Here is a 9,432-nt window from a genome sequence, read left to right as displayed (position 1 = left end):
CGAGCGCCCGCGAGCCGCCCCCGCGCCGGCGGCAACGGCGGCGGCTCCCGACGGCAAAAGAGGGAGAACGTAACGGCGGGGCCGGTCCCGCGCGGCAAAACCGAGCGCCTCCTTCGAGCCGGAATCGAACCAGCGACCTAAGGATTCCCGCGGGCCGCGCCTCTACAGTCCTCCGCTCTACCAGCTGAGCTATCGAAGGGAGCTGGTTGTTCGCTTCGCTCCTCGGCATAAATCCTTTTTCCGGTTGCCACTGGTGATGTGCGTCGTAACCGGAGCTGGAATTCCCTCCCCGAGAGCAGCCGGAGCGTGGAGACGCGCTCGGGACGGACACATGAAACTGCGAGCGGCCCAAACGCCCAGCGGCGCCTCCCGCGCCCTGGGCCCTGCTGCCGGCGGGTCGCTCAGCGCAGGGGGCGCGGCGCTCTCGGCTTCTCACGCTCCCGCGCCGGGACGAGCTGTCCCGGCGGACAAGGGCAGCGCTTCCCGCTTCCCTCCCTTGCCGAAAAACCATGTCCTAAACCATGTCCTACCGTTTCTCGCGTGTTTGAGGAGCGGGAAGCGAGGGTCTCGTCCATCAGCCAGCCAGCGCTCTTACAGGGCTCCTGCTCCAGCCACGGCACGGGTCTGTTGGGAAGAGGCCACCCCCAAATAGAATCAGGTTTGAAAAGACTTCTCAGATCATCGAGACCAACGCATGACAGCACCACCGTCAACTGCATCATGGCACTGAGTGCCAAATCCAGTCCTTCCTTGAATACCTCCACGGGCGGTGACTACACCACCTCTCAGGGCAGCCCATTTCAATGTTTAGTCACCTTTTCCGTGAAGAAATTCCTAATGTCTAACCTAAACTTCCCCTGGCACAGCTTACGACTAGGTGCTGTCATCCTGTCACTAGTTGCCTGGTGGAAGCGGAACCCCACCTGGCTACAACTTCCTTTCTGGTAGAAACACGGCATCGCATCCTCGATGGCTGTGCTGATGGACACGTGGACTCCACAGAGCTCCTAGGAGAGCAAGGTGGGAGCGCCTGCTTTAAAGACAGGTGCTGGCAGCTGCACAGTCAAAAAAAACCAGAAGAGTAGGGACAGCATTAAAGGTGCTAAGTCATGGTGTTCACTTGACACTGGAGTGCTCACATCTGTCACAGGGACAAACCATCACTTTTTATTAATTGCAATGTGATTTTTACTTTAGTGATCAAAACAAATCAAAACAACAGATGGTTTCTTATCCATCATCTTCTTTCCAATATATAAATATATGTTTTTGATGGTTTACATAAGGAAATTTGCTAACCAACACCAACACCACCAAAATTACCTCCTGAAGCTATCACCATCGTGAAGTAAAAGCTACATTCCAGCAGAACCTCTGTGTGTTCTAGGTATTTCTTTACATGAGTCTTTAGCTGGAACTATAGAACGATTGGGGTTGGAAGGGACCTTAAAGATCATCTAGTTCCAAACTCCATGCAATGGCCAGGGACACCTTCCACTGGACCAGGTTGCTCAAAGCCCCATCCAACTTGGCCTGGAACACTTTCAGGGATGGGGCATCCACAACTTCTGCAGGCAACCTGTTCCAGTGCCTTACCACCCTCAGTAAAAGGTGGTCATTTTTTCCTAATATCCAATCTAAACCTATTATCTTTTAGTTTGAATCCACTCTCCTTTGTCCTGTCACTACATGAGCTGTTCCAGTTATGCTTTAAATTGTATTTTAAGAGAGGTTCTTCACTCCCTTAAACATCTTTGCAGCCCTCCGCTGGACCTGCTGCAGAAGCTCCTTGTCTCTGTCATCCTGAAGAGCCCAGAACTGCACAGAGCACTCCAGATGTGGCCTCACCACTAGAGGGGCAGGATCACCTCCCTCCACCTGCTGGCAACGCTCTTCCTAACGCACCCCAGGGTACCACTGGCCTTCTTGGGCACCAGGGCACACCGCTGGCTCATGGGCAGTCTGTTGTCCTCCCGGATGGAATACACAGAAGTTATCTGAATAAACTAAGCCGTGTGTGGAGTCTGTACATCCCCACAGCACTGCCGATGTTCCCGGTGCATCCCCCCAGCACCGTGGATGTTCCCAGCGCCTGCGGGCAGGAACGCCGGGCTCGCAGCGCCCCCTGCGCGGGCACGCGGGAACTCCAAGCACGGGAGGGCAAAACCCCACCAAAACCCCACCAAAACCCCACCAAAACCCCACCAAAACCCCACCAAAAACCCACCTTCGCCCGCTCCGCAAACCCACTGTTACAAGGGAGAACTAGTATCGTTGCATCTTTCACAAAGAAAATTAAATCCTTGAGGATTTTATTTGTAGTCTTTGCTAATAGGTATTCAGCGCCAATCTATATTCCCTGTGATGCACTTTTAGTATCCAGAGATGACAACACAGCAGGTTTTCCCACATCAAAGCTCTGACAGGAGTCTTTGAACTACAAAAGCTGTAATGAAAAAGTAATAAAAACCACCCTGAGACAGGATTTGTGTCATCAGCCTTATACAGTATGAAATGGCATCTTTTAGCACTCATTTATATTTAATTCACAGTGAAAGGAGCCTGAAATAAAAATATTATTGTCTAAATAGGTGCCTTTTTGTATATTCCCATAGTAACACGTGTGTTCCTAATTTGCAGGAAATACATCCTGAAAGCATTAGCTGAAGCAAATTGCTAAAATAATAAGTGCTGATGGTCCTGTTGTTAAAAGATTCCTTAGCCTAAAGATGTAGTTTGTTATGACATCCAGTAAACATTCTCCTTGGAGTACATCAGTAAGCATATACACACCTCACTTCTTTTTTCTTCTCTTATCCTGTTACTGTTCTGCGTGACAAGGTCTAATATTTGGAATTTCTTTTGCTCCTACATGCTAAAAAAAAAAAGTATGGAGATGCATTCCTCTCTCTGTATCTCTTCTTAGCTTCTAGTAACTTCACAAAACCAAGCCAAAGGCTTATAACTCTCTTCATAGACCCTATAAGAAAGAAGGCACAAACAGACAATATCTCTGTAGCAGGATATGGACTATCCTCTCCCATCTCACCTGAGCTGTCATGGCTCACAAGCCACCAGACCCAGTTTCAAAGGCTTCTGATAGGACACTCACCAGCTAGCAGTATCTGAGTCCCATTGTGCAAGAACTGCTTTCTGCCTTGGTTTGCTCTTCCCAAGACTCCTTTGTGACAAAGGAGAGCCCAGTTCCAGCCTAGACCCAAAGAACATGACCAGTTGCAAAGACATTGCTGCAAGTTCAGGGTGTCAGGAAGAGGCAAATCATAGCTCATAGACCTTGAGTCACAGTGGACATACTTCCAGTGGCATTTTTGTCACTTTCCCATTACCTTAGAACTGTTATTTGGGTTTCCTGACAAATCAAAACCAAACAACACTTGAATCAGCTGCTGTCATTTGGATCTTGCTTGGGTTTTGTAGGGTTGCCCAAGTACTAATGGCAGTGGGCAACATATTTCCAAAGACAGAGACACTTGCTCTTACCCAGATAACTCAGAGGGCAAAGTGCCCTGGAAGAGAGAGTGATGGTCTTACCACTTGTGTTCCATTATTTATTCCTTCTTGTTTAGTTTCCTGCTGATCTGCAGGGATAAAACTTCTATTAGGCATTCTTTATGACCTTAACTAACACCAGATTGTTCCTGTTGGGAAACAGATTCCTTCCCATGAAACACTGATGCTTCAAAAAATGTCACCAAGCTGCAGTGGTATGAAGGTACCGCACTATAAGGCCATATATTAAGTCTATATGTATACTGCTTTTACTGCTCCAGTTTGGTGAGAGTTCCATGATAAAGCCTTTAGTGAATAAAAAAATACCAGTCATGATCCCACTGCCTATTGTCACAGGAAAATGATAGAAAAACTTGGAAGTCACATGCAGAAGTTTGTAGTTCTTTGCTCCTATGCTTTGGAATCTCATTGTGAATTCAGGCAGCCAATTTAACATTTCACTGGACAATAAAGCAGTACATGGATGTTCCCTGGGAGGCACAAGATTTAACATCACTGACTTGAATTTAAGAATAATCAGTCCATCCTAAATGTTTGGAAACCTTACGACAGAGGAACTCAGAGTCTTTGTGAAGATGATTCTCAGCACAAATAACCAATGAGGCAGGAAACTGATTTCTTAGTATGAGAGAAGAATCTAGAAAAATTCTTACAAAGTAAGCTCAAGAATCAGGTTTTTTAATTGTGGAAAACAAGAGGCTTATTTCCTCAGCAAACAGTTTCCCAACCAATTGCTGCTAGTGTCACACAACTAAGACCTATAAAGTAAAAGAAACACTTGATGATTGTAAAATAAAGAAAAAGCTCAGTGTAGGTGACTTCACAGGTGTTTTACCAGGTGCTTTCCTTTTAGTAGTTTTCAGTGCTTTATCACCAGTTGCTCCAATGACTGCAATCTTCAGAGCTCAGCACTGGCTGAAACACCAAATATGTCAATCAAACCACGTGTATCCATCAAATCTTCAACCCAGCTGCTTGACTTGGTCTCGATTCTATGTTACAGCACCACCATTCAGCAGCCAAGGTCTTCTTGCTTGCATCATCCTGGTGGGGTTGAGCTCCCTCCTCATGTCTGGAGAAATTCCCAGTGAAGAGCACAAGGATACGCACCAGATACTCTTTTAAATTAAAATAGTTTTTCTTATGACAGCACCTTATTATCTGCATCTGTTCTATTTCTCAGTATTGAAGATTCCAGCTTGTCATCTGTACTCCACTTGTGTCACAGCCAGTTCAGGGAAGCTGCAGTTCAGAGCAATTTCAACTTGCTATGTGCCTTCAGTCATACTTAGTCTTGTTTTATTCCTTTATTTTTTCCATCTACTTGGTATCAAAGATTCTGAAGGACAATATTCTACTCATGGCTGATGTGATTTTGTTGGAATTCTCTCTAAATGCTTCTCATAACATTTTCCTAAAATATTAAGTCTCAAAGGATCAGCCCCTTCATCCAGAAGAGTTAGCAAGTTCCGGGCACTTTGACTCAACCTATTTACACAGCCTCTTGCAGAGGGGAAGAAGTACTGCTACATTTGCCTAATTCAATTAGCCTGGGTTCAGACACAGAAGAATTTCATGTACTTTGTGATTTCATGAATTCTACTTTATTGTATTGACAGTATTCATGCTAGAGTAGGGAGGGTGGAAACAAAAGGCTTAAAGGCTACCATATCACAAAAATACCAAAATAATCTAGTGTATCTGAATGGGCTCAGAATTTATACTGGGGCATTAACCTTCCTGACAATCATGCACTCAAAACGTCTTGCATGTTTCCAAAGCAGCCTATATCAGCTTATCAAGGAGGCTGTACAACTATTGAAAGAATTTTGAGGTGGCCTTGAAATCAAGCCTTGGACTGAAAAAAACAACCACAGTTCCCAGGCTCAGAAGACCAGTAAAGCAGCTCCAGGGATATAGCCCTGCCAGAGACCAACACTAGGATCCTCTTGCACAGAGTGCAAGGAAAAGGTGTCATTGCACAGCTCAGATGGATGCTGTCACTTTGAAACCAAGCTCTAAGCCTCACCTCATCTGCTGTGCAAAGTACAGTGGCAGCTAGACTGATTGACAGCATTCCTTTAAAGAGACAAATTTCATTTGGCAACCACATCCCCTACAGTTTTAATGGCATGAGCATTCACTTAAATGAGGTACTGTACAGGCAAATATTACTTTTTAGGGGCTGAAAGTGGAACAGCCTTGAATCAATGAGAGGGAAAAACATTCCTAAGTTTACACCCAGACATTACCTGTCTTCTTGCTATCAACTCTCACAATAATTAGTAATGATACCACTGCAAGATTAGATTATAATATTAATCTCAGTTAACAACCTTTCTAATTTCTCAAATGCCACTTGTTTATTTTGGAAATTATAGAGAAATAATTTTACTAGTTCTGGTCAAGTATGCAAATATTTTAAAACAAGTATTTCACCAACATATTTACAACTTTGGAGACCAAAGGGGACATACGCAAGTCACCTGTTAATCAGGTACCAGCATCACCCCATGGTTTTAGAATTACATCCTACCGAGTCATCACTAGAAATGCAAGAGAAGTTAATTCTTAGATTTTTATCAACTCCAGAAGTAAACAATTACTCTTAAAGAAAGGGACTAAAGCTATCAGAGCCAGACTGAGCCAACTGACAGGCAGGCAGCAGTAACAGTGTCCTGGCAACTGCCTGATGTAGATTCAGGCAAGCCTAGATTCAGCCTAAATTCAAGAGTATCCTGGCGACAGATGAAAAGCACTTGTTTGACTTTCTACCCAAAAATCAAAACTACTTTATAAAAAGAACAGTGTTTTGATTGCCAGCTTTCCAAACTAGCAACAAGACTCCAAACACTAATTACAAAAATAGGAACCACACAGACAAATCTGCCAGGATCACAACCAGCACTTCCAGAGGTGCTGGCCCCTGCTGCTTGCATAACAGTAGTTTGCCTCTTTATCCAAGGCAGTGTTGCTCCCATGCCCTGCAGAATTCCAGCAAGAGGAGAGTAGAGAAATCAGAGGGTGCTTACAGACACAAAAGACTGCATACCTCCATCCTGGCTCCACTTCTCCAGGCAGTACAGGTGTACATGAAAGGTCTTCAGTTACTGTAAATGTATTTTCCAAGTTTGTGAAAAGATGTGAGTTTATGAGAGTTTACAATGTAGAACCTCAGGGTCAGGGTTGGAAAGGAACAAAATGTTATGTAATAAAATATTATTTTCACAATGGCAATAGATAGCTGGGAATTTGTGGGCTGCTGACTTAATAGAGACCTGAGAGTCCAAAGTTACCAGATGAAGGAGGGAATGGGCTACCTCAGCTGACCTCAAATGCAGGGAATAAAAAAAAAAAAAAAAAAAAAAAAAGATGAATGTGACAGGGTAAAGAAGTGGTTACAGTTAGGAAAAACAAAAGGAATAAAGAAATAAATAGTGGCATTCATTTTTTTTTCATTGTACCATGCCTTGACTTTTCTTATTTTGAAAGCAAAAAGAAGCAGGTACTCTTGACCTTTATTTTCTGCATTCCTCTTTGCTGCTTGCAAAAATAATTGCTATTTCCAGCATCTGTCTTAGGAAGCCAGGAAGGGCCTTATTCTAAGAAAGACACAGTGGAGAAAGAAGTAGTGTTCTTGTATGTAACTGCTGTATGTGCAGCAATCAGATGTAGGATTTGGTATGCACTGAGCAATGCTTGGGCAGATTTGAGCATATAAATAAAAATAAGAGTTATTTCATTCTCCATGCATTTAAGTTAGGCTCTTGCCTTTTCTGTGTGTTTTGGCTTTTTTCTCACTGCCACAAAACCTACATCATCATGGGGCAATGTGTGCTAAGGTCTCACCCCTTCTCTCCCATGGGGCTGAAATGTATATATTTGGCAGCTTCTGCTCCTGGGAGAAAAGAAAGTTGTATCTCAGGGAAATCCTCAGATTTGGAGTGAGTCACTGCAGCTTCTGAAGTTCCACCATGGAGATGGAACAACATAAAACATGACTGCCTACCAAACTACAAGGTGAATTTTTACAAACACTGATAAATCCTTATGCATCTCCTTCCCTTCTGAATATGCAGGTAAGTACTCCCATGTCCCAGAAATCTCCCCTTGTTCCTTTCTGTGCCATATAAGGTTTCTGTGCTTGTAATAAGGTTTTCTTACACATCAGTCTACTTTGTGTGAAATTTGATCATTTGCTGCCTCTTAGTGTCTCTAAGAAGCACAGTATAAATAGAGGACAATAAACTTGCAAACACATCCGTGGTAAAAAGGATATAAAATAAAATTCAAAAGACAGATGAAAGGCAAGCAGGAAAGGCAGCCCAGTGTCAGAAGACCTCTTGAGGATTCACAGAGGCGGCACAAATGCATGTGGGAAAGGAGAATTTAACATCAGGAGGTAGCGTCTGGCAAGTATTGCTCTACATTTACACAACAATGTGACAATCTAAAAGAAACTTCATTTTAAAGAAAATCTTATACACTGACTTGACAAAGTAGCCTATAAAATCAAGTTTTCTTATTCTGAAAGAAGTTGCTTGAAGCATGCCTTGTGGATTTGTAAGAAGTGACTGCATTTCATCCAGCCAGACTCCACAGACTGTTGGCTAATACGAACCACAGCACCATTTAAACCTTCTTAGAATTTCCGGTAACTTCCTTCCATCTGCCATCTTTCTTTTAATTTTTCACTTATTGAATACGAGTTTCCAAACAGCACAGACCCAGTCCAGACCTACAGGATCACTTTAGAAGTGAAATTAGATTTGCTACCAGCAAGACAAGCCACTAGAAGTATTATTTCCAGTGGAAAACAAAATTAGGCAGTCTTTTAAAAATAGAGGTGGATAAAGTCCAACTACAAGTCTGTGCAGCTATCTCATAATCAATGTTTTTTCAGTAACAGAACAAAGAATAATAGTCTTTTCTGAAACCTCTTAAAGTGCCTGCAAGTTACTGCAAGAGAGGTCATGCTTACACTGAAGCCTAATTCCTCTGTGTTAACAGATGTTCAGAATAACCCAGTATACAGCAATTTAAGTAATTCAAATCCAAATAATCCATTTCAAAGCACCTGCAGCAACAGGGTTTCTGCAATGTTAGCTTGGCCATCAAGTCTACAGTGAATCTAAACACCTACTTTTCTTTATCCATTTCTGAGTAATAAATACTCAAAACTACACAAAGCAGTAGAAGCCAACATTTATCAAAACCTCTACATCAAGCAAAGCAACATGATTTCAATTAACTTCTGCGGACAGTATAAGGTGTTTGAATTAACTTTGTAATACCAAAAGCACCTTCCATAACTCGCTACACATTCTGATGGATATCCAATGTTCACTCTCACCCTGACCCTAAGGATAAGGTTGTATTTTGAGGAGTTTTATGGCGACTGGAAGATGGGGTTTTACAGTGATGTTACAACAGATTTGCTGTGGATATGCATAAGAAAAAAATGAGCCAAACCAACCAAACAACAAATAACAACCCAAACAACTCCAATCCAAAATAAAAATTGAGACAGATATTAAGACTGTACAATTAATCGCAGAAGTAAAATTAAAACACTTTGAAAGCACACTTAACTTTGTTGCTTCATACATTCAGTACTGTTTTTTGGCTAAGATGATAAATACTGTATTAATAAAGATGAGCGAATTTCTAGCTTAGCATTAATCATTTAAGCTTTTGAAATACAAATCTTCTGAAGGATAATTTTCAATTCTTCATGATATGACACGCAATCAAAATTAACAGTGTATTTACACCCATCATTTAAAAGAATGCTTTAATGCTAGCACACTTGGAATTAAGGCCTTTCAGTAAATACAGGAAGAAGTAACACAAGAGTTTTGCAGATGGGTTTTATGGCTTGTTTCTAGGCTCAGAAGCTTT

General features: G+C 42.6%; 1 long non-coding RNA gene and 1 other non-coding gene across 2 annotated transcripts; both read right to left on the bottom strand.

Annotated features, from left to right (window-relative positions):
* Positions 1–109: 109 nt before the first annotated feature.
* Positions 110–199, bottom strand: TRNAY-GUA (transfer RNA tyrosine (anticodon GUA)). The gene is given in 2 exon segments: positions 110–145; positions 163–199. It is a non-coding gene; the product is annotated as a tRNA-Tyr (tRNA).
* A 2,091-nt stretch (positions 200–2,290) lies between these two features.
* Positions 2,291–3,211, bottom strand: LOC137472471 (uncharacterized). The gene is made up of 2 exons (XR_010998201.1): positions 3,113–3,211; positions 2,291–2,446 (listed from the first exon to the last, which is right to left on the bottom strand). It is a non-coding gene; the product is annotated as an uncharacterized lncRNA (long non-coding RNA).
* Between the last annotated feature and the right edge of the window lie 6,221 nt (positions 3,212–9,432).

The sequence above is a fragment of the Anomalospiza imberbis genome, chromosome 1 (assembly GCF_031753505.1).
Source record: "Anomalospiza imberbis isolate Cuckoo-Finch-1a 21T00152 chromosome 1, ASM3175350v1, whole genome shotgun sequence".
NCBI lineage: Eukaryota > Metazoa > Chordata > Aves > Passeriformes > Viduidae > Anomalospiza > Anomalospiza imberbis.
The sequence above is the reverse complement of the archived record's forward strand: the minus strand, read 5'-3'. Positions and strand labels throughout refer to the sequence as shown.